This window comes from Cibotium barometz, chromosome 41, assembly GCF_041138505.1.
Source record: "Cibotium barometz isolate CiBa-2024 chromosome 41, ASM4113850v1, whole genome shotgun sequence".
NCBI lineage: Eukaryota > Viridiplantae > Streptophyta > Polypodiopsida > Cyatheales > Cibotiaceae > Cibotium > Cibotium barometz.
In genome coordinates this window covers 19,994,432-20,019,876 of record NC_141086.1, presented here as the reverse complement: position 1 = coordinate 20,019,876, position 25,445 = coordinate 19,994,432, and the positions used below count along the sequence as shown (strand labels likewise).

The 25,445-nt window shown below is 43.7% G+C and overlaps 1 protein-coding gene across 4 annotated transcripts in view; it reads right to left on the bottom strand.

The window, feature by feature from the left end:
• Positions 1-15,820, bottom strand: part of LOC147614751 (beta-adaptin-like protein C) — a 34,899-nt gene extending 19,079 nt beyond the window's left edge. The window contains exons 1-2 of one of the 4 annotated variants that reach the window (XM_086780085.1): positions 15,600-15,783; positions 14,888-15,443 (exon numbers count right to left, since the gene is read on the bottom strand). The gene's annotated coding sequence lies outside the window, so the exon portion shown is untranslated. Of the gene's footprint in view, positions 1-14,887; positions 15,444-15,599 lie in introns of all 4 variants that reach the window. The other 3 variants (XM_086780081.1, XM_086780080.1, XM_086780084.1) reach the window with 3 other exon arrangements.
• Positions 15,821-25,445: the final 9,625 nt, after the last annotated feature.

Genomic DNA, 25,445 nt, shown 5'->3' with positions numbered 1-25,445 from the left:
AGTGATCGACAAGCCAGGTGGAGTCAAATCTTCCAACAGTTTGGAGGTATGATTGAATACATCCCTGGTAAGCATAACCCAGTCGCAGATGCTCTCAGTCGAAAGTCCAGCATCCAGGCAGTCCAAGAAGCTACCATTCTCGAAATCACGGGAAAGGACTTGGATAGTATGAAAGACCAATATGTCGACTCCCCTGAGTTTGGTACTCAGTATAGTTTGGCCCTCACTTCTGAGCCTGGCCACTATTCAGTACAGAACGGTTGGTTGTTCTACAAGAACCGTCTCTGTGTTACTCGGGAAAAGCGTTCTGCTCTTCTCCATGATGCCCATGACTCCTTAGTTGGAGGACATAGGGGTATCAACAGTACCCTCGAGAAATTAGAACGGTCCTTTTATTGGCCAAAGATGAGGCGTGATGTCTATGCACATGTACAAGCCTGTAAGATTTGTCAAAAAGTCAAGGTTCCCCATTCAAAGAAGGCAGGTTTACTTCAACCTTTGCCTATCCCCGACGGACCTTTTATCGACATATCTATGGACTTTGTCGGGCCTCTACCAGCATCCACTGGATCCCGTAACACTCAGTGTTTTACCATTGTGGATCGCTTCAGTAAGTTCTGCATGCTCATCCCATGCAAGCATACGGCCACAGCCGAGGACGTAGCCCGTCTGTTTCTCAAGCATTGGTATCCAATTTGTGGTTTGCCTAGCACCATAACATCAGACAGAGATTCCAAGTTTACCTCGCATTTCTAGAGGGCATTATTTGAAAACTTTGGAACTAACTTGCAGTTGTCTAATGCATTCCATCCCCAGACAGATGGCCAGACAGAAATTTATAACCAGTTGGCCTTTGATGTCCTCAAGTCATACTGTCATGACCAGCAGTCCAAATGGGAGCACTATCTTCCGTTGGTCCAAGCTATCTTGAACGACACGCATTCATCCAGTGTCGGACGGACTCCATATGAAGCAACCTTTGGTCGCCGTTTTTCTTCTCTTTTGACGAGAATGGTGTCTCCATCTTTAGAGGCTAATAAAACCACGGAGGCATTTTCCGAGATCATTGAGTCAGTCAAAGACCGCTTGACCAAAGCTCAGGAAGCATATAGCAGACAGGCAAATAAATCTAGACGAGATGTCCACTTCAAGGAAGGGGATTGGGTCTATTTGCGTATCATGAAGCAGAGATTGAAACAAGTGGGCAAACGTTGTCCCAAGCTTTCATTCCGTAGTTTTGGCCCTTTTCCAATAGTTAAGAAGATAAGTGATGTCTCAATGAAGTTACAGTTGCCTGCCAGTTGGACAATGCATGATGTTTTTCATGTTTCTTGGCTAAAACCATATGTTGGTCAGAAGTGTTTGATGTTTCAGATGAACAGCAGCCAGACGTGGAAGACGAGGCAGAAGTTATCGAGTCTGAGCAGATCCTTCTTCATCGATGGAAGCATGGTTCCGGTCGACGGATTCGTCAGTTCTATACGAAGTTCCGAGATCGAGGCACCCACGAAGCCGTATGGCTCGACGAGGAGTTCTTCCAAGAGTACCCCCAGTTATTGACGGACTACTTGGAAGCCATGAACCTGCCGCCAAGCTAATCAGGAGGGAATGTCACATGCACTCTGCACTAAGTGCATGGTGACAAGATGGCTCATCATCAGAAGTGCAACATTTGTACAGTTTTAGAACCCAATAGGATGATAATTGTCGTACGCCGTGACCCCATTGTACATCCTCAGTCCAGGATAAGTTAGGCACGAGCTACGTAGGTCATTCCTCAGCCTTAGTGGGTCAGTCAGTCAGTCAAGTCCCTTAACCCACTTGGAGAGAATCATTCATGCATGTAGAGTCAGTAGAAGCCTTAGGGTTTGCATCAGAAAGCACTCTGCATCTTGCATAATATGCATACATATGCCTGTGCATCATTTAGAACATCCCCAAAGCCTTAGGGAATTTACTGGGATTTATCTGGTATTTTTCCCATATTTATTAGTATTTATTTATCATTATTTGCATTATTGGGCATTTATAAATATTAATTTTATTTAATGACCAACCTCCAGTTAGTATAAATAGGCTTGCCTAGAGCCTCTTTTGCTCATTCAGTCTTCATTGTGCTAAGAGCTCTCCTCTCTCTTGCTTTCAGCCCAAGACTAATCCAACCCTAGAGCCCATAAGCTTGCTTCTCCAGCCCTTGAGAAACCCTAGCCTCATTCAGCCCTAGGTGCTTGCATTCAGCCCTGAATTCAGCACTCAGTTCAGGCCCTGATTCAGTCCACAGTTCATCTTCAATTCAACGCCAGTTTGCAGCCTGTATTCACCTGCGTTTTTGCACAGCCGTACAGTAGCAGTGCTGCGTTTTCTGTCCAGCAGCCTCAGTACCCTGCAGCTTCTGTCCAGCAGCCCCAAGACACCTGCGTTTCAGTCCATCAGCACTTCAGACACCTGCGTTTCTGTCCACAGCAGATTCCAGCCCTGAAGCAACAGTCTACAGCAGTTTCCAGCCCTGAAACAGTTGTTTGCATCAGTGTCCAGCCTTCTCTGCAGCATCAACACATTCAGCAGTCATCTGGTGAAGGTAACACAGCATTCATATTATGTGTTTTCAGCATTCTAACAATGTGTAGAACAGTCCACCTTCTTCTTCTTTGAGCCTCAGGTGTGCAGCCCTTCCTCATGCCCTTGGGAGGAGTGCATAGGCTCGAGATCAAGTCATCGAGGTGTTTCTACAGTAGTGTACAGATCAGCCATACTCCGATCCTCCGAGATCTTGCGTTTGGCTTATCTACAGTCCAAAGTCATTCTCTCTAAAGTAATAAAGCAAATACTATCTCGTTATCGGGATAGGGGGCCCTTCAGTGGGTAATTCGGGACCCAATCTGGTGTACAGTGTTCATATCTCTCTCTCAACTCTTTAAAGTTTGAAGTAAATGAAATGGATTGCTAAACTCATGAAACTCAAGATACAGAAGACGGTGTGAGCATATTGTGTGACAGGATCAACCAATACAAAGACTTCCGCTGCATATCACACCTCCCTTCCTTTCTTCTTAGCACCCGCCCCCCCTGTCCTACCTGACTGCAAACCCCCCCACCCCCCCCCCCTTCCTTCCTTCCTTTTCCTACGCCCGACCCCCCTTTTTTTCCTTTCCTCCCCTCCCTTCCCACTTTCTTTGCGCCCCCTTCTCAGTAGCCGCCCCCCGCACAAACAACTCAGAGATCTTATTCAAGCTACCCTCCTAGGTGGACCTACAAAGATCACAAACATTCATCCTCTAGGGTGTGGCTACTACCAAGTTGAGTTCGACTCGCCAGCGGCATCTAATCTTGTCATGCAAATGAGCCCCGTTGCATCGCGTACGGCTCAGGCCTGCTTTGCGCAGTGGCAGCACAGCTTAGCTTCGACCCGGCATCCGACCCTCTCGTTGGAGTTTCAAGCTTTCTTGTGACAGTCTACTTCCCAGGCATCAAGAAGGAATACCTTCCTCTTCTCCCGGTGATTGGTGGTGCCATCGGGAGAGTGATGGAATCTCCCCTCCCCCCACTGTTGCCTCGGCCCTCGCCCGGGCAGCTGGGATTTCATCCCTTCACATCTGTGTTGCCTCGGCGGATTCAATGTCTCATGTTATATCTATTCCATGCCTCCGAGGAGACCCCATCCTTCAACGCGAGTGGAATATTTAAGCCTTCCAGGACAATGTTTCATTTGCAGCAGATGGGACATCTAGCCATAGCTTGCCCTCAGCATCAGTCCAGGAGCCCCCCCCCACCTTGCGCGAGCGCGGCGCCCCCCGGGGGCGGTTTCCCGTTTAGATCCTCACCAAGCGGTAGAGAGAGAGGCAGGTTCTCAGACAACGGAGCACCAGGTCCCGGCCGCGGACGACTTAGCTGCCAGAGAGTGGCATATGGTTGGCCCGTGCCCGAGCTGTCAACCGACCACCAAGGCTGAGCCCCATTGCTATGCGCGCTGGGCTCGCAAAGTACAAGAGGATTTGGTTTTGTCAAAGAACCGTTTTTAGCATTTATCTCAGCACCTACCCGTTGGCAACGGGCCCCCTCCGATCACGGAGCGGGCCAATCCGGCCCCTCTGATTTGGCGGCCAATTCCCCGTCGAGATTCCTCCCTCGGCTCTCAATGCCCAATGAGGCCGATAGATGACACTGAGCCCCCGATGAGCCTCTCCCAAAAGCCTTCCTCTCATATGGATCTCTCCCAACAACGCCCCTCTCCGGCCTTTACGCCCCCCCCCTCCCCCTCCTCCTCCATCCTCGCCCCCATCTCTACCTACAATAGTTCCTTCAGCCCTGTCTGCTGCATCAGATCCCACCCTCCCCCCTCCCTCCGCCTCTCCAGAGCACTCCTATCAACCCAGAGCACCCCCGATCCAGAGCGAAGGCAGTTAGTTGGCGAGTTCCGTTCGCCACTTGATTCACCGTTTCTCTGAGCCGATTGAGATGACCATTGCCGCTTCCCCGGTGAGGGCTCTCTCGCCAGAGTCCCTAGGTGGGCCCCCAAGGATCTTGGGGCAGCCTGTGGATTATAGTTTCTTTTGATGTCTTCCGACAGAAGGGACAAATATGTTTGAGGAGACAATAGCCCCTATTCGGATATGTGAGGTTTTTCACCACTCCAAACCCTCTACGCCAGAGAATGGCGCGATGATCTTCTCTTTCCCTTTGAGTGCAACCTCGAGGACAGAGCGGGACTCGGAGTTGTTAGATATCATCCCCTACTTGCTGGCTTCCTATTTGGTGTCCTATTTTAGCCTCTAGGGCTGACCATGTTAGTCTGAGGGGCTGGTCACCTCTCACATGTATTTTACCCATATTTATTCCCCATTTATGGTCTTGGGTATTTTTCCCAGTCGTGGAGATATTTATCACCAGTCGGCTGCCTTCATGTAGAGGTATATATAGCCGGCATGCCTCCCTCATATTTCATTGCTTGCCTAGCTTGTCTAGCTGTAGTCCCTCACTTATGAGGTTCTCCCCTCTTGCTCGGGACATGTATTCCTTTTGGTGATGATATTGAGAGCAGGTTCTCACCTGTGTTTCCTCTCGATCTCTCTCTCTCTTTCTCTCTCTCTCCTGTGTTTCCACTTTCCCTTCTTCCGCTGCACATTCTATCATGGTATCAGAGCGCCGGTGATTTTCAGCGTTGGATGCTCCCTACCACTTAAGTTCTGCGTTTTTTTTCTGCCGATGTGCAGATCTGCATTTTTTCTCCAATTGAAGCTTGCGTTTCAGATTTTCAGGGCTGGATCATCACCACTCCAGTGGGCTGCAGTTTCCTCTCTTTAGGGCGTCAGTTTGCAGCTTCTAGGCAGCCTGACAGGGAGGTTTTTCTGGACAGCATACCTGCCCTTCTTGGTGGCACCTTCCAGGGGTCCTCAGGCGTTTTTTTTCAGGATTGGACAGCAACATAGCTGTCCCAAACAGGCTGCGTTTTTGGCCTGTTTGGGCTTGCTTTCCCAGCCCTGATCTTGGAGCTCTTTGGGCTTTGCCTGTCCCTTCTAGTTATCTTGTGCCATCCCTCCCCCCCTGATTGTTCTCTGCAGCAGTTCTTGATCTGAGGCTTCAATGTTTCCATATTCAAACTATTCTACAGCCCCTTGTACCTCTGCGTTTTCGGATTTGCAGCCATGGTTGCTACGTTTTTCTAAACCGATCTTGTTGGTAGCTCTACCTTCACTTGGGCTTCATTTGTTGGACCCGAAGGTACCTTCTCTTCAGCGTTTTTTCCTCATAGGAGGTGTGGACACTGGTTGACCTGAATTTTCAGGTTTGTAGCCTTGTTTGGCTGCATTTTCTTCTCCAGTGAACACAAATCACTTGCAGAGGGGGTTTCTTGATTGGATTGTGGCTTTGGAGGCAGTTTGGTACTTGAGGAGGATTCTGAATTTCAGATTTCAGTCAGCGTTTTGCTAATTTTGGAGCATCTATTTTTGTGTTTTGTTCCTGGCCTACACGGTTTCCCGGTTTCTACATGTTCCTTGCCTTTTGTTGGCAGGCAGTTTATATTCCTGCTTCCCTTCCTCATTGTGAGGAGTCTATCTTTGCATCTCTTTATGATGCTTCTGATGCCCCTTCCCCTGCCAATTCTACAGGCTTGTTGTTTTGGAGGATGGTTTTTTGGACCTAGTGGGATGCTTTGGATCTGTGGTTGCTAACCGTGCCTGGGGCACAGTGATACTTCCAGAGTTTTTTGGATTTGGATCAGAATTAGGTTGGGCTTGTACCAATCCGACGATTTCTTTTTTCAGAGGGGGATGTGGAGTCCTTTCATCTTGCAATGCCCACCTCAGTGGTGTGTACTTATATACAGCATTGGGCAACTCATGTTATGGAGTTTGAGCAAATGGACCCCATCTTTTCTACAGAGTCTTTACATCTTGCAATGCCGTAAAAAGAGAGTTAGTAATGCCAATTTTAGACGGGTTTAGTAATATCAGTTGCATAGCCAGTCCCGGTAGGATGCCAATGCGAGTAGATTGACTATTTTTGAGGGTTCCAGAGAGGAGCAACTTGCTTCTCCCAAGATTGATTATATACAGGATCTAATCTTGGTTGGTTATGAGGTTTTTCATACCTTCTCCAAGAGGCTAGATACACGACATTCGACTTTGGAGAGTGTTCTTACACTTGGGTTTGGAACCATTATTTGGAGCAGCACGTCGCAGCCCATATGGTTGTTTTCTTCCAGAGGAGCGGTGTACCTGGCAGCTTGTTCTGTGCTTTTGTAGTTGAGTTGCTGAGGAGATTGCTTGTGGAGCTTTCTCGGTACCTGTTTCTGCAGTCTTTCATCTTTGATTGAGGACGGCGTCTCTGGCTTCTTGGAGTTTGCTCAGTATCCGGTACTGAGAGGGGGTGTTAGATATCATCCCCTACTTGCTGGCTTCCTATTTGGTGTCCTATTTTAGCCTCTAGGGTTGACCATGCGCAGGGCCCTCTCCCCACTCCAATCTTTTTCCCCAACAAAGAGATGCAAAAAGGTATCATCCATGAATTTGTGCTATTTTGCCTGAATGAATTTGTGCGCTCAGCGCACAAAATAATAGGATGTTTTGCTGCCGCCACACTCCACACACAGTATGAGATGTGCGGCGTTACTTCTTGTTGCTATTTTTCTTGAATGAATTTGTGCGCTCAGCACACAAAATAATAGGATGTTTTGCTGCCGACCATTGAAAAAATGTGATATGCAGCGGAAGTCTTTGTATTGGAAGATCCTGTCACACAAATGCTCACACCGTCTTCTGTATCTTGAGTTTCGTGAGTTTAGCAATCCATTTCAATACTTCAAACTTTAAAGAGATGAGAGAGAGATAGATGAGAACTATACACCAGATTGGGTCCCGAATTACCCACTGAAGGGCCCCCTATCCCGATAACGAGATAGTATTTGCTTTATTTCTTTAGAGAGAATGACTGTGGACTGTAGATAAGCCAAATGCAAGATCTCGGAGGATCGGAGAGTGGCTGATCCGTATACTGCTGTAGAAACACCTCGATGACTTGATCTCGAGCCTATGCACTCTTCCCAAGGGCATGAGGAAGGGCTGCACACCTGAGGGCTGAGAGAAGAAGAAGGTGGACTGTTCTACACTATGTTAGAATGCTGAAAACACTTATGAATGCTGTGTTACCTTCACGAGATGACTGCTGCATGTATGGATGATGCACAGAAGGCTGGATGCTGATGCAAATTGCAGATTCAGGGCTGGAAACTGCTGCAAACTGTTGATTCAGGGCTGGAAACTGTTGTGGACAGAAACGCAGACCTGTAGGGGAGCTCCTGAACTGAAAACGCAGGTGTTCTGAGGCTGCTGGACAGAAACGCAGAGGATCTGATGTTGCTGGACAGAAACGCAGCTGATCTGATGCTGGACAGATGCTAAAAACACTGGCTGAAACCTGGCGTTGAACTGGGGCTGATCTATACGCTGAATCAAGGCCTGAAGTGATGCTGAATGCAGGCTAATTGGATGCTGATAGCAGGCGCCTAGGGCTGACTGAAGCAAGGGGTTCTCAAGGGCTGGAGAAGCAAGCTTATAAGCTCCAAGGGCTGGATTAGTCTAGGACTGAAGACAAGGGATGCTCCTAGGGCTGAGGAGGAGAGCTCTTAGCACAATGAAGACTGAATGAGAAAATAAGCTCTATGCAAGCCTATTTTTACTAACTGGAGGTTGGTCATTTAATAAAGTTTATATTTATAAATGTCCAATAATGCAAATAATACTATTAAATATGGAAAAAATACCAGATAATTCTTAGTAAATTCCCTAAGGCTTCTGGGATGTTCTAAATGATGCACAAGCATATGAATGCATATTATGCAGGATGCAGAGTGCTTTCTGATGCAAACCCTAAGGCTTCTACTGACTCTACATGCATGAATGATTCTCTCCAAGTGGGTTAAGGGACTTGACTGACTGACTGACCCGCTAAGGCTGAGGAATGACCTACGTAGCTCGTGCCTGACTTATCCTGGACTGAGGATGTACAATGGGGTCACGGCGTACGACAATTATCATCCTATTGGGTTCTAAAACTGTACAACTGTTGCACTTCTGATAATGAGTCATCTTGTCACCATGCACTGAGTGCAGAGTGCATGTGACATTCCCTCCTGATTAGCTTGGCGGCAGGTTCATGGCTTCTTCCAAGTAGTCCGCCAATAACTGGGGGTACTCTTGGAAGAACTCCTCCTCGAGCCATACGGCTTCGTGGATGCCTCGATCTTGGAATTTCGTATAGAACTGACGAATCCGTCGACCGGAACCATGCTTCCATCGATGAAGAAGGATCTGCTCAGGCTCAATAACTTCTGCCTCGTCTACCACGTCTGGATGCTGTTCATCTGAAACATCAAACACTTCTGGACCAACATATGGTTTTAGCTAAGAAACATGGAAAACATCATGCATTGTCCAACTGGTAGGCAATTTTAACTTCATGGAGACATCACTTAACTTCTTAACTATTGGAAAAGGGCCAAAACTATGGAATGAAAGCTTGGGACAATGTTTGCCCACATGCCTGTCTGTGAACTGAATGATGGCCAGGCTCAAAATTGAGGGCCAAACTGGGTTGAATACCAAACTCTGCGGAATCGACATACTGCTCTTCTAAGTCTTTTCCAGAGATGTTGAGAATGGTAGACTCCTGACTGGTCGGGATGCTGGTCTTTCTACTAAGAACATCTGCTACTACTGGGTTATGTTGACCAGGGATGTACTTGATCATTCCTCCAACTTGTTGGAAGAGCTAACACTGTCTAGTGTGCTGAGCACTCCACTGGGCACTTGGCATCGTCGGGAGCCACTTAAGTGCTTGGTGGTCTGTGGTGACTGTGAAAATGTGTCCATAAGGAACATGTTTCAAATGTTTGAGAACTAACTGCTGTTCTAGCTTGCCCTTGAAAGTCTTGGAAAGACAAGAGGGAAACTTGCTAGGAGGTTCTGCTAACTGAGTGACTGAAGATGATGAGACAGCGGTTATTGATGAGATAGAAGCTGTCTGAGCATAAATTAATGCTCCCTCGGCTCCCTTGCACATAGCTCGTCAGGCCTGGAGATGAGAAATCATAAGAACGCCAAGAATGCTCCTATCCCCCTGAATCATGACAGGCTCAGGAAAACCTTTAGAGATGATAAAGGTGTCCTGCCCCCAATTGGGAATAGGTTCATACTGACGAAACCACTGGATTCCTAAGATCATGTCACATCCCAAAAGAGAAGAGACAATGAAATCTCGCTGGAATGAGGCCTTTTGAACTTGAAAAGAAAACTGTTGTGCCTTCTGAGAGATGTGGGTGCGGAGACCAGGTGTAAATCCGTCTACCTCCAAATGATAGGGCACTAAGGTACAGCTCATGTTGGTAGCCAACTGGGGAGAGATGGCATCCTCAGAACTGCCCATGTCAAAAAGGATTATGAACTGTCGGTCCTTGGCAAAGCCATAAGCTCGGATCAGGCTTTTCTGTGTGGTTGTTGCCTCACCCTCCTGCGTAGCATCAAGTACCACGGATGGCACGGAATGCATAGAAGGTAAGATCTGAACCGCATTGGTGGTAGCAGGCAGGTCTGGAGGAGCGGGGGATACTGCGGCAACTATGGCAGAAGGCTCTTTGGAGGCTTGCTCAAATTGTCTTTTTGGACAATCCTTCTTACCATGCCCAATGGTATGACAGAAAAAATATCTGTTTTCTGACTGATATTGTCTTTGCTCCTCTGGAGGAAGATAGCCTCCAGTGATGCCTGCTTGAGCCTTTTCCTCAAGAGTCTTCTTAGGCTTGGATTCCTTACCCCCTGAACTAGAGCTAGGACTGTTGTCTGTCTTAGTGTCTTTAGAAGACGAATTACCCTTCCCCTGTTAGGGCTTGGTACTGGACTGAGATGACTGCTTGGGCTTCCCTCCGTTCATCTTCATTTCTTCATTCTGAGCGAGAGTCAGAGCCCGGTCATATGTACTTGGTTCAAAGTTACGAACTGTGAACCAAATGTTGGAGTCCAATCCACGAATGAATTGCTCCATCTTGGCCTGCTCAGATAACCCTAATTGCTGTGCTAAAGTAATTACCTTAGCGGAAAACTGAAGCACTGGGGATCCGTTCTGTCTGAGTCCATAGAACTCGTCTTTCAGACCGGTCATGTACTGGGGCGGGAGAAATCTGGTCTTCAGGTCATGGACAAAGATGTCCCAGTCAAAGGCTGTGACACCTGTGGCCTGGTTTGTATGAATACTAGACCAATGCTGCCACCAAGTGACTGCCTCACCAGTGAGATGGGGAGCCGCTAAGTGGACTTTGTCTTGTGGGTCTGTGATCCTAGCTAATGGAAAATGAGCATTAAACTGATGAACAAATTGATTAACTGATGAATGATCACACTTACCATCATACTTACTGAAGTTTGGTTGACTGCGAATGATGGCGGTTGATCCTGCTGCGGACTGGTGACACCTATGACTGGGGAGACTGAGGAGAGCTGCTGATACCTCAAGTGTATGGCCTCCTTTTCCCGTTGGTGTTCGAGTAACATACGTTCTCGATCAAGCTCACGTTGGTGTTCCCGAGCAACGAGTTCAGCCTGACGCCGGTCTTCGTCGATCCTGCGTTGGGCTTCCTCATAGCCCCGTCTTTCTTCTTTTTCTCTTTTCCTTCGAGCCTCGTCCTCTCTCCTTTGTTGTTCCATCTGAAAGAAGAGGGAGATGTAGTCGGGTGCTGCTGGAGGTGTAGAAGGACGTGTTGCTGTTGCCTCCAAGAGTTGGAGACGCTCCATGAGAAGCTGGTTCTGAGCTCTAAGAAGAGCTATGGTGTCTGCTGTAGACGGAAGAACGAGGTCTCCTTCGGGGGAGACGTCTTCCGGCTGATGAGTACTCTCTCCTGTAGACATGATGCTGAAGTCGGTGGTCGTGCCGGAACGCAATCTAACCATCCAAGGATGCCCCCACGCTAGGATACGGTGTGTGTGGACAATCTGAATCTGATACCAATGTGATATGCAGCGGAAGTCTTTGTATTGGAAGATCCTGTCCACACAAATGCTCACACCGTCTTCTGTATCCTGAGTTTCGTGAGTTTAGCAATCCATTTCAATACTTCAAACTTTAAAGAGATGAGAGAGAGATAGATGAGAACTGTACACCAGATTGGGTCCCGAATTACCCACTGAGGGGCCCCCTATCCGATAACGAGATAGTATTTACTTTATTTCTTTAGAGAGAATGACTGTGGACTGTAGATAAGCCAAACGCAAGATCTCAGAGGATCGGAGAGTGGCTGATCTGTACACTGCTGTAGAAACACCTCGATGACTTGATCTTGAGCCTACGCACTCTTCCCAAGGGCATGAGGAAGGGCTGCACACTTGAGGCTGAGAGAAGAAGAAGGTGGACTGTTCTACACTATGTTAGAATGCTGAAAACACTTATAAATGCTGTGTTACCTTCACGAGATGACTGCTGCATGTATGGATGATGCACAGAAGGCTGGATGCTGATGCAAACTGCAGATTCAGGGCTGGAAACTGCTACAAACTGTTGATTCAGGGCTGGAAACTGCTGTGGACAGAAACGTAGACCTGTAGGGAAGCTCCTGAACTGAAAACGCAGGTGTTCTGAGGCTGCTGGACAGAACGCAGAGGATCTCATGTTGCTGGACAAAAACACAGGTGATCTGATGCTGGACAGATGCAGAAAACACTGGCTGAAACCTGGCGTTGAACTGGGGCTGATCTATATGCTGAATCAAGGCCTGAAGTGATGCTGAATGCAAGCTGATTGAATGCTGATAGCAGGCGCCTAGGGCTGACTGAAGCAAGGGGTTCTCAAGGGCTGGAGAAGCAAGCTTATAAGCTCCAAGGGTTGGATTAGTCTAGGGCTGGAGAAGCAACCTTATAAGCTCCAAGGGCTGGATTAGTCTAAGGCTGAAGGCAAGGGATGCTCCTAGGGCTGAGGAGGAGAGCTCTTAGCACAATGAAGACTGAATGAGAAAATAAGCTCTATGCAAGCCTATTTATACTAACTGGAGGTTGGTCATTTAATAAAGTTTATATTTATAAATATCCAATAATGCAAATAATACTATTAAATATGGAAAAAATACCAGATAATTCCTAGTAAATTCCCTAAGGCTTCTGGGATGTTCTAAATGATGCACAAGCATATGAATGCATATTATGCAGGATGCAGAGTGCTTTCTGATGCAAACCCTAAGGCTTCTACTGACTCTACATGCATGAATGATTCTCTCCAATTGGGTTAAGGGACTTGACTGACTGACTGACCCACTAAGGCTGAGGAATGACCTACGTAGCTCGTGCCCGACTTATCCTGGACTGAGGATGTACAATGGGGTCACGGCATACAACAATTATCATCCTATTGGGTTCTAAAACTGTACAACTGTTGCACTTCTGATGATGAGCCATCTTGTCACCATGTACTGAGTGCAGAGTGCATGTGACAAAAAATCATCACGATTTTGGATCCCCCCGGCGGCAGAAATTTAGAGAGAGTAGTGTAAGAACATGCTATCTATATGGTGCTGTCTCAAACACATTGCATAGACTGTCTCTCTAGCCTCTAGTCTTCAGCACTTTTTTGTCATTGACTCATTTGAGTCCGTCCATGTATTTTGCCTCCTTAAGGCTTAGTCCTGACTCCTGACTCTTGAGTCATGACTCATTTTGTATCTACTTAATTATTAATATGACTCAAAAGCTTACCATTTTAGTGTAAATTTGTGCTCATTTTGATGTACTTCCAAAGTAGAATAAGTGTAGAGTAGAAAAATTTTTTAAAAAAGTATTTTTTGAGTGTCATTCTCTCCCCCGTCTCCGTTCCCTACTTATGGCCGTCCCCCGTCCCGTCCCCCATCCCTCGTGACTATGGTCATTCTATTGAATGTAGTCAATGCATTTGTGAGACCAAAAGACATTACTATTGAATTATGGCCTCCTGTTAGCTCCTTGCACACAAGCTATGGTGGCTTGTACAAAAAAATGACTATGGCATTGGAGCATTTAAAAGGCCCACGAGTCTTCATATTCTACAAAGTTTGCATCTTCTTTGCATGCTTCTTCTTCTTCCTATGTGACATTAGTCTCTACTTTCTTGTGAAAGCATTAGTTCTTATAGTGGTTGGTTTTTCCACAATGTTTGCAAGGCTTCGTGGCATAGCAGTCCTTCTTGTTCCTTCCACATTAGCTATCTCTCTATGCTTTGTTCGTTATCTTCCTTTCTTCTTCCTTGAAGGAGCCTATGACCCCTTCCAAGGTAAGATTTGGAAGGTTCTTCACTGTGGTGATGAGGCTCTCGTAAAGCTCTTCAAACATGGACTTTATGAGTATTGCCAGGGCCACATCATCTTCAACTTATACCTTTAGACTTGCAAGTTGGTTCATTAAGGACTTCATCTTGTTCACGTGAGCATCACAGCTCTCATGTGGCTGCATTACAATACGAAGAAAGGGGGGCCAATCCAAACAGTATCGGTCCACAAAAGAGGTCTTCAATCTCGTCGACGACATGGTAAATCCAATGCTACAGGGTGTTGCAAAGTCAACCGTACATAGGGCACACATGCCCCAGCATAGGGATAGAGCATTGTACAAGGCCAAGCAAGCTATGTTGTGAACTACACATGTGGCAGAGTGGGCGGAACTGAGCACTGCTGTGGCAATGAAGTGACTAAGATGGGTGCTACACAGGCAGGACAGAGGTAGAGCAAATCGCAACGCTAGCAGGGCCGCACACAAGCGGAAAAAGGCAGAACACAGAAGCAGCTGGGCGGCGCCTGGGTGCAGCAGAGGTGGCGACCAGCAGCCAAGGGTGCTACAGGCACAGTAGAGTGAGGCACAGCGGCAGCAAAAGGGCAGCACTGGCCTCCACCAAATGCTGAAGCCATTGCTCTTGTGCACGATTTGACCTAACTTCACACTGCTAGTTACCTTGGGACAAAGGCTTTCACAAATGTGGACATTTTACCTTCTAAATGACTTAACCACTGCTCCAAGCACCTGACCAAAGGCCTAATAAATGCCTAGGACAGATTTACATCATTATAGCTTGCAAGTGGGTTACATCTAACTTGTGCGGTACTGACACTGACTCAACCCTAGACCTAGTCGATGTCTAGAGATGTCCCTAAACAATGGCTCACAAAATGCACAATGCCCATCTCAAAATCAGTCCTGAGTGTACTGATTGGCCAGAAATTCCACATGGTGCCCTAGTACAACAGGTGTGCAATGACAATACACTTGAGAACCTAAAAGCAATTATTCCAAAAGCCTGCAATGTTTGATGTTTGATATTTTATATGGTTGCCTGTGGATATAAACCCTTAATTCAAAGCTGTGCAGCATTCAAAGCACAACCATACCTTAAATCAAAGCTGCAACACTTAAAGCATAACCATACGCCTTTGATAAAGATCACTCATACTCGTAGCCAGATGGCTCCCACCATGAACACAGCTAGCCACAGCCACACCATGGCCATGGTATGTTGGGTAGCAAGGAAGAAATTCATGTTGTGTAACTCTGCCATCCTTGGCCTCTGAGACTAAATGAGAGCCAGACAAGAAGGATAATCACCAGGCATTAGATCCAGTTTCTTTTCTTCTCAATAAAGGACTTGGGCTACATCTTAAAGTGGATATACTTTATATCTGCTGTAGAGGAGAAAGAATTGCATTGAAGGTTCAAATCAACAAAAATGAGCAGATTTCTGCCAAATGCCACCCTAATCTGTTTCCTGACATCCAGCATCCACTGTTGACTGTGCACAAATTATCCTGCTTGCACCACTGCGCTGATCTATAAAAGCTTCCTTTCAAAAGCTTAGCTCCATCTCCTCAAGCAATTTGTTGGCGAAAAAAAAAATCATCTCCAGCAATCTGTGATCCGAACTGTCTTTTCTAATCCTCCGTGCAATATCTGCGCGCTAACCGTAGCTGTATCAGATCCTCGCCTCACCTCTCCAATCGCATAACCATTAGAAATGGCCGTCACGATTCGCCTTTTCCATAGGCGCGAAAACGTTGAATTCACCATTAAAGGCAGAGAAAAAAGCAAGGAGACTTTGAACCTCACCTGATGAGGAAGGCGTTCTGCAAGGAAATCTCAGACTGTGTGAAGTGGGAGGACCAGCATTTGCGTTGACAGACAGAAAGCAGATCAGGTTTTTCTCAAATTGGAGATGGCGATGGCCAGCAAGAAGAAAAGCCCCCCGTCCTCAAACGGCAGGGGCACCCAAAAACTCTCGAAAGAATAGTTCTCGTTTTTCCACAGCTTTGCTTCTTAGATCCTCCCCCTACATGTGCATTTTTTTTTTTACCATGTTTCCATGATGGTTAGGTGATGTTGTATCATGGATGCAATCATCATGCATTGTGGTGGCAACAGATGACATGAACCCGCAAACTTGCTCAATCATCACCACGAATCGCGGCATGGTTATTTATCTTTCTTCCATGGCAAGTTCGAAAATAACGCATCGTGTGCGCCCCCGCACGTCCGCTCCTTGCCGGCGAGACCGAGCGACACTTATTTCTACTAGTGGGGACTATTGCAACAGTCTGTCCCCCCTTGTAAACTCCTGCCACGTGAAAAAATGAGATGGTCACAGGAGTGACACGTGGATGAATGCTATGGCAAGGGCGAGAATAGTGGAGAGATTTTATTGAGGTTATAAACCTTTCCACCAATAAAACCTTTCTTTCCTTTGTTGTTTATACTCCTCTTTATTTCAACTAGTGAGCTGACTCGTGCCTCTCACGTATATAATTCCCAACTTGATATTTTTCAAATCCGTAAGTAATAGGAGTATATTTCTCTTCGAACCTCTAAATTCTTACCACGTGGCAGTTACATGAAACTCTTCATCATGAAACTCTTCATATAGGACCATAATGGGTAGTTGCTCCCATTAAGCCTATCCTCAGTGAAAAGCATCCAAATACATTATTGCCTGCCATTTTAGCTTCCTGCAAACAACTAATCTTTGACATAAAATGTAAATATCCCAACCACCTGTATGTATTATCAATGCAACCGAGATGGCTTCGAGTAGATCACTAATGATGAAGAAAACCGTAAAAGTGTGTGAAAAAATAACAGAGTGTAGGGTGTGGAAATGATACTTAGCAGGAATGCATAAATCGATGATAATGTTGATAATGCTTTTGAAGTTTCTCATAATGAGCTCGAAGATCCAATGTTGAAGATGATGTGACAGCCCTATCTACACACTAAATGTAGCTATTACAGTGCAAAAAACCTAAAATTGAACAATGATAGTTCGAACTAACACTCCCCGAGATATCTGGAAAACCTTATAGCATGCGAATAAGCCCCGAAACACACTCGAAACGGAAAAAAACTCTACTAACATAGTTAAGCACACATTATAGGGTATATCTTCTCCACCTAAGAGGATAGCTCAAATTGAGAAAATCATCCAGTGTGGGCGCAACGGGAGAAGCAGGCTCATCCACAATAGGTGACAACGGAGGTGGTGATTGCGGGTTTGTAACTACTATGGGAGAAGCGGGCTCATCCAGAAGTGGTGATTGCGGAATTGCATCGAGTGTTGTAGACAAATTCCCTTTTTTGTAATCCTTTCCAATTGAGCTCTCATCTTCTTTATCTACAAGTGCATCCTTTGACAAAGTTGCTTCCGGATCTGATGCATTTCCCATCACAAGCCTTCTCCTTCTCCTCTTGGCATAAGCAAATCCAAGAGGTTGTTGCTTCTAACTCTTTGGCTCTCAAGAGTGTAAGAGCTTCAGGATCATATACACTCAAAAATTAAAATATCCTCATCCTTGTAATCTTGGCTATGCCGAAGGTTCCTCTCTAGAGACTGGTCAGGAAAATTTGCAAGCAGCATAACATGGGAATGAGGTGGCCAATCATCGACCTTGTCTCGTTGAATTTTTTCATGACAGCTTTATCTTTTACAGCCCATGCACATAGAGTTACTATCATGGATAAGGATATACATTTTTTGTGTCACATTAGTTATCGTAGAGACCCAACACTAGAGCCTATGTAGATTGCATATATAAAAATGCATGAAATCTTAAAGGCGAAATTAAGAGAAAAAGAAGTAACTCATGAAAGACGAACTCGATTGGGTGAAGCAAAAAAGGGGGGAAAATATAGACCATCACAAAGAAGAAGAAGAAGGCACAAGAAAAAGAGCAAAGAGATCAGAGGTGAATGTATTGTGAGGAAGTAGGTTATGCAAATAGTGCTACTATGCAACAACTTAGACCTGAATTTATTGTGAGGGTAGTTAATGCATAGTGAACTGCAACAATTTACTCTACATTAAGAAGAAATTAACATCTTCTAGAACCAAATGAGATAAATGAATAACACAATTATAATTACTCTTCTCATGTGAGTTCTTACTTTAGTGTTATGTTATATGTAGACTAATATATTGTATTTACTTGTGAGTGTATATGGTGTTCAGTATGATCGTGAGTGGACTTCCAGAAGATATGCAACTAAAGATTTGTATTCTTGATCTATCATCCCTAATTTTTTTACACCATAAGGATAAGAGCTTCCTAGACATTCTAAATTGGTTTTCAAGAGTGGACTTTGACACAATAGTATTTTTTATCTTAGCTTATGAGATAAAAAGTAAGTTAAAATTTTCCATATACTCATTGTCATAAGTTAAGCAATCACACTGTTGTCTAATGAAAGATAACTTTTTGTAGCTCACATTAAAGCTTGGTGATTATTGATCTGAACACTAGAAATTGCTATTACATAGGATACCATGGAACTATAAAATTGTACATGGTTTAATTTTTGTAATATTAACAATGTGAGTATTCTATGCAGATACTTATTTGCAATATTGTATGTAGGTCTATTAAGAAAGTTTTAAGTGCTATGGAGTCAATTATACAAGATGCCTTTTATGTCGACCAAACAAATTACATAAGGGTCAAAAGTTTCAAAGCAAGGTGGTAGTAACACTTATGGCTGGAGGATTTGCCTCAATGTAAGACTCATGTTAAATTTACTGATGTGCGACGATCAAGGCTCGAGGAGGCAGAGATCCACTTATTTCACTTACTTTCTTTTATAGTAACTTTCAAATCTATCATATTTGGTCCTATTTTGTAGCAGAGCCAGTTAGCAACATACATCCCATTGGATGTGGATGTATTTTGCACAGAAATAATCACAACAATATTAAACAATCTAGGACACTGACAAGAGCCCAATGATGCTTTTCCACTTAGAGTAATGTATAATATTCCAATTTTGTACACTAATAGTATGTATATTCTAATTTTGTAATTAGTAGCTCAATATACACGAGACAAGATGAGCATAGACTCCAATTATATGTATTGAGGAAGAGGACACTTAAGGAAACACAAAGTCATTATATAAGCAACAAAACGTAAGAAGCAATCTATTACTTCTTATGGCATTGAATTTTACATAGATAATTAACTATGAATTTGCTCTAATGGAATCAATTTCTTCCTACACATTGTTTTTCTTTGAGCCATTGCATCATCTTATGATGTGTTGTTGATTTTTTCCACGCTTTTTGTCACCTCTATTTTTGAAGAAGGCAAATTATTCTTGTTACATGTGATGACTTGTATTGATGTCTTTTAAGAAAATTCTTTAGTAGAATCATTGAAAAACTTCAACTAAACTGTTTGCTCTATTCGTTCCTCCTCCATGGCTTATATGTCTAAAAAATGCAGTACGTGCTTGGTAATGAGACTTCTCCATGCCTTGTGTGGACTAAATGGATGGACTTCCATACTCATTGACAAAGTAAGGAAGATGGATGTATATAATATGCTAGGAAAACACAAAAAGAAAAGTTAGAAAAATGTGATTCACAAGGAAGAACGAAAATAGAATAGAAACGATATTACCATGTAATGCGTGAAATGTTAACATGCGTCCTTCATAGATGACTTGAAACGATATTACCATGTAATGCGTGAAATGTTAACATGCGTCCTTCATAGATAACTTGAAAGATTCTAAAATTTTAAATTCTCAAAAGTGTTGATTATTCCACTGCTTTTTGTCGTGATATCCAAATATCTTTGTTAACCCATTCCTAGGGTTAACAAGAGCTACTGCCATTATCTTACATCAAAGAGTCAAGGTAGATACACCAAAAGGTCATACGTTCAAGATAGGAATCAATGGTGTCCAAATCTACAACTTGGACAGGCACTCGTAATAATCCAACGGAATACGTATGGCGATTCCCGCTTCAAAAGCGTGTGGTAGTTAGGATGAAGTCCCAAGTGATGTACTTCATGGATATATTATGAGAGTAGTTATTGTAATAGCATTAAGCCTCTTATGAGCCTAAAGTACCGCCACAATTTAAGTGAGTGTGAACACTTATGGCCATGTATATAAGTGAATATCTCTCATAATATAAAAAACTTTTCCATTGTGTAATAGAGTCTTCATCTTGCTAATTCTCTAATTAATCTCTCTCTCTCTCTCTCTCTCTCTCTCTCTCTCTCTCTCTCTCTCTATATATATATATATATATATATATATATATATATAAAATCCATGCTAGTGAGTGTGTGTGAGTGAAGTGAGGAGAGAGTAGGGACGAGTTTACGTAGTGCAACACGGCGGTGTGATAATGCTCGTGGGAGGCGTAGTGGAATTTCTTCTCAAAGGAGTTGTAAATCTTGGAGACCCCAAGGGTTACGAGCTCAGCCATTGGAAAGATCCTCACGACAGTTGCGGTTCACAGGTAATCTTCTTGTTGAATATGTTTCAAGGGGAGTTTGGGTGAGCCAAAACATTTTTGGCGCCGCTGCCGAGGAATCACCCTTGGCTTTTTCCATCATTCTTCTCTAATCTACGCATTAACTATTGCCCATTGCCTTGATTAGTGGTTTCCCATGAAAAAGATGTGGTTTTGATAGAGATTTGTGTGTGATTTGGTGAAGAATAGCTCTCTTTTTTGTTTTGTAAAGAATGCTTCTTTGCTTAATTTTTAGCTTAAATCCTTGTTTTTATTGTTGTTACTTTGGTTTTTAATGTTCCTAGGGCTTGCACATAGAGTTTATTAGGCTTTGTTATTGTATCAAAAAATGTAATAGAATACAATTTTTAGTGATTTTTAGCTCTCTTTTAGAGTTAAACATAGAGCTAGGATCATTAATTTTTGTTTGATTTGTGTGTTTTTTGTTTGATTTGAATACATTAGAGTGTTAGCAAGTATTAGGAGTAGCTTAATCATTTGAAAAATTTTACAAAAACTCTTGAAATCAATTAATCTTCCTTAATTGACATATTTTTGTCATTAAGGGAGATTAATCTAGTTCAATTTTGAGAGCATCTAGATGCATCAAAACACCTAATTACGTCAGTTTCTTTATCAATTGGAGGCATTTCCCTCTCTTTTGCTTAATTTTGCATAAAGAGAAGAGATTAGAATTAAGAGCTTAATTAATCTCTAATTATAAAATAATTTACACATTAGTTGCATGCCCTATCCAATGATGTGCTCAATGGTGTGAATTAATTAGTGATTAGTAGTTAGTAAGAGCCCTTAATTAGTTCAAAAGGGGGGGAAGATTAATCTTTGAATAATTATTAAGCACTTTTTTCCATAACTCATTAAGACTAATGAGTGTTGAATGAAAAGATACCAATGAGTTATCAATTTGTCCCATTTATGAAGGGTGTAAGGGGGTGTCATAAAAGTGTTGACTTTTTATTTTCCACTTGCCTTTTTGGGAAAATGCTTATATCTCCCCAATTTAAAATACAAAAATATTCCCTCCACACAAGGAAATTCAAATTTCCCACTAGACTCAATAAAATAAAATTGCGTGAACCATCTATTTTATGTCGCGAACCGCACCCTGCTAGTTCATGTTGTGAAACAGGCCTAAGCAAAAAAAAAACATGAAACACACCTATTTCACGGTGTGAAACAGAACCCCAAGGTTTTTTTAAAAAATCCATGAACTACCCAATCGTGAATCGCACCTAGTTTATATCGTGAAATAGGCCCACATGCAAAAAAAATAAATAAAAATTAATTAAGTCTGTGAGATCCATTTCACGTTCATGAAACCCTCTGTTTTCACGGTTGTGAAACAAGTCTGTGTGGCCAACCAGCTTGAAAAAGATTGCGTACCATATTGGGGCTACTACACTTATGTATTCACACCTACTGCCTTTCGTGGGTGGTTTGATTGGTCCAACAAAATCCAATCCCCACTTCATAAATGGAAACAGTGGGGCAAAATGGGCGAGATGGGCAATCTATAAGAATCACCAGGTTGACCCATTCGCTGGCAGACGTCACATTGCTTTATTTCACTGTTGGCATCCCTCATGACCGTTGGCCACCACATGCCTGCCTGTAAGATTTTTCGGGTTGTGATTTCTCTGCCTATGTGTTCTCCAATAATGCCAAATTCTACTTCGCTTAAGACCACTTGTTGCTCATGGTCTGAAACACCTACGCAGGATCTGATCTATGCCCCTTTTGTATAGCTGTCCAGCAATCATGGTGAAATTTTTGCTTCTCAGGGCAATCCTCTTCTTTTTGTTAGTAGTGTATCCTTTTGAGAATGTTCCATTCTCTAGAAACTGCATCAAATCATAATACCAATTCTCTTCCACTCTTGCAACTGCTACCGTGAAGAGTTTGGTGTCTGGGAGTTGGTCATCCACTCCATTTAGGCTTGGTTCTCCAAAATCGAGTGTGGAAAAAAATCTGCTATTGTATTTTCTTTTCCGGGTGTGTGAATGGTGAACTCAAATTCTTGTTATAAGAGCACCACCTTGCCATCTTTCCCACGAGAAAAGCTTTGTTCACCAGATAGATCAGGTCTTGATGGTCCACATGGAAAACAAATTTGTTTCCCAAGAGGTAGTGTCAGAACTTGTTCATAACATAAATCATAGAGAGAGCTTCCCGCTATGTCATGCTGTAGTTTATTTCCACCTTTGTAAGGGCCTTGCTAGGATAATGAATGGGTTGCATGTACCTTCCCAGATTCACCTCTTTTAGTCTGTTCAGGCTTACTTTAGCGGCATTAACTTCTGGTTCTCTTTTTGTTTTTGCACCCAATTGCGGATTTCTTGCATTTCTTCCACTTGCTCCAGATTTCGAGCCCATTCAACCTCTTCTGAGGCTTTCTCCTGGATGGTTTTGCTCAGCTTGGTTCTCCTTGAGCCCTCTGGTTTTGTGGAATTTGATTTTATTTCTTTTTCTCTGGCTGCTTGTTCTGCTTTCCCATCCTTTGCTTCTGCATAGTGCCCCATCACTTCATCTACATGCAACGTGTACAAGGGTACCAAGTCGAAATGTTCTCGGAGTATTATGTCCTCTTCGTCATCATCAAAGTCTTTTGACATATTGAATGTTTCTGCATGAATTGGCCTTTGGGCAGGTTTTACTGATCCCCTTACTCCGGAAAGGTCGACATGGACTTTTCGCTTCTGTTTTCTGATGGAGATTCTGTTCCTGCCCCATCCCTGCTTCACTTTACCTTGTCTCAACCAAGGCCTTCCCATTAACACTTGGTAGGACTTGGTGTGGTTTTCAGTGGTTATGACCACTAAGTTGACCATGAAGTCTACTTGTTTGATTTTCATGAGGACATTTTTAACAATTCCCTTAGGAACCACCACTCTGTTATATCTACCATTCTTATGTTGAATGGAATGGGTTCCCATTTGAGACCCAATCCTAGTGTATTTTCCTCCGTAATGACATTCACTTCGGATCCACCATCCAACACTGCATCATTGATGAGCACATTGTTCAACTAGATTGTGACTTTTGCTACATCATCTCTGGATGCTGGGGGTTCCTCAGCTTGCATATTGTTGCATTCCGGAGTTTCTTCTTCTTTTGTGTGTTTCAATTCTTTGCTTAGTCCTTCAATTCCACCATCAAGATTTTTGGCTTGAATATTGGGCATAAATCCAGTACTTGTCTCAATAAAACCTGTCTGTCCCCCAGTAGCATTGATACTACATTGGTTTGCAATTAATCAGCCTCCTTCTTCCAAGCATATTTCATTGTTGTGCTCTATACGCACCTTGTGTAGATATCCACTTTCTTCCAGGAGGTCTGCGGCAACTTCACATGAGCTATCCTCCTGCTTTCCTTGCCGTCTTTCTATTTCCTTGGTGGTTTGAATCCTCACCTTCTCTTGCTAGTCCTACTCCACGACTACCTTTTTCCGAGCTTTAGGTGTGTCTAGATTATCCACCGGAGTTATTACTACACCAAATTCATTAGCTTTAGTCCTTGTGGCTACCAAGATGTCTTGGACCTCTATAAGCATGTCATCCGGATGCATCATGTATGTCATCCGGCTGCCAAGATGTCTTGGACCTCTATTAGCATGTCATTCGGCTGCATCATGTTGGCACTTGGCGGGTTTTCTTTGAGTTGCATCAATTTCGCTTGTCTTTCTTCATCATGCTTTTTCTTCATGGCGCATTCCGCTTTGGTATGCCCAGGCTATTGGCAATAGTAGCATGGGAAGGTGGTAGATTCACTCCAGCATGTCCTTGGGGTCTCCTTCCATGGTAATTTTTGCGGCCTCTACTTGCATATCTTCCCGGGGGGGCTCTATTTTTCATGTTGTACCTATAGTTTCATGTACTATGATTGTACATGTTACAAATGGTATACGCTGGTGGTATTGTGCATTCCTCCTTGAGGTGGCCTTCCTATTTGCATTGAGAGCAAAATACATTTTTACAAAATTTTGAGATTTTTCTTTTTTTCATTTCTTGCATCAACTGCTTTACCTGCAGGGCAAGTTCTCCGGGGCTCATTTTTTCCTTTGCAGATTTCTTCTTTTTGTCCTTTCTTTTCTTCACTGCCACTTGGGTGTCCTGTAGTGTCACTTGAATAATCATTTTCATGTCTTTTGTTTTCTTTCTTGGCTTCTTTTCTCTGCCATTTTGATGAGCTTAACCAGTTCCTTAAACTCATCTTCAGTTTCGGCCTGCTTTATACTGACCGCTACATGAACGTGTAGCTTAAGCCCTTAGACAAGCCAATATGCAACTATTTGCATCGAGGTCAGGTTTGTTCCACCACTCTCTGCCTCAAGTTAGCAGTTTTATTGCATAGGCTTCCAGATCCATGTCTTCTTGTCGGAATTCTCTCATTTGATCACAGAGTTGAGTTGTAGACTTAATCTTGCGGAAGCTTCCCAAAAAAGCAGTCATGACCTCTTCATAAGTCTGGAAATGGTTGTCTTGGTATCTTGATATCCACTCCGTGGCTTTATCTTTAAAGGTGTTCATGAAAGCATCTCTGCAGATTTCACTCAACTCTAGCTCTTCCACATCCCGAGGTCTGGCTACTTTCCAATACTGCTCAAACCTCCTTACATACAAATTTGCATCTTCCCCTTTCTCTCCTGAGAACACCGGGAAATTTTTAGCTAATGATGCCATGGCTCCCTTGAACCTTTTCTGGGGTTTTGTTGTTGTGGTTGTTCTTTTATATTTTGCCGCTCCACCCTTCTTGGGCTGCTTAGACCTAGACTGTGCACAGCTTCTGGCTCTTAGCACTTCTTCTCTTGGTCCAAATAATTCTTGAACCCTGGACTCCCTCCTGCTCGTATGGTGTTGTGGAAGTTTCTCCACTATCTTCCTGGTTGGAACGATGCGAGGCACTCCCAGCTATGAGCTTCCTAGAGGGTTTCTTGGAAGGCATTACTTTTCTCCATTCTTAGGTTCACCAACATGGAAAAGACATGCCTGAATCTAGTTTTCCTGGTTGAGTCATGTGGCGAACGGTTTTTCACGAGTGACTTTTTCGAGAAAACCCCTTCCATGTTATGGTTTTCTCGTAGGCTTGTATTTGGGATTAATGGGGCAGAACCGAAACTTTCCTTTTCAAGATCTCTTTTGCCTAAA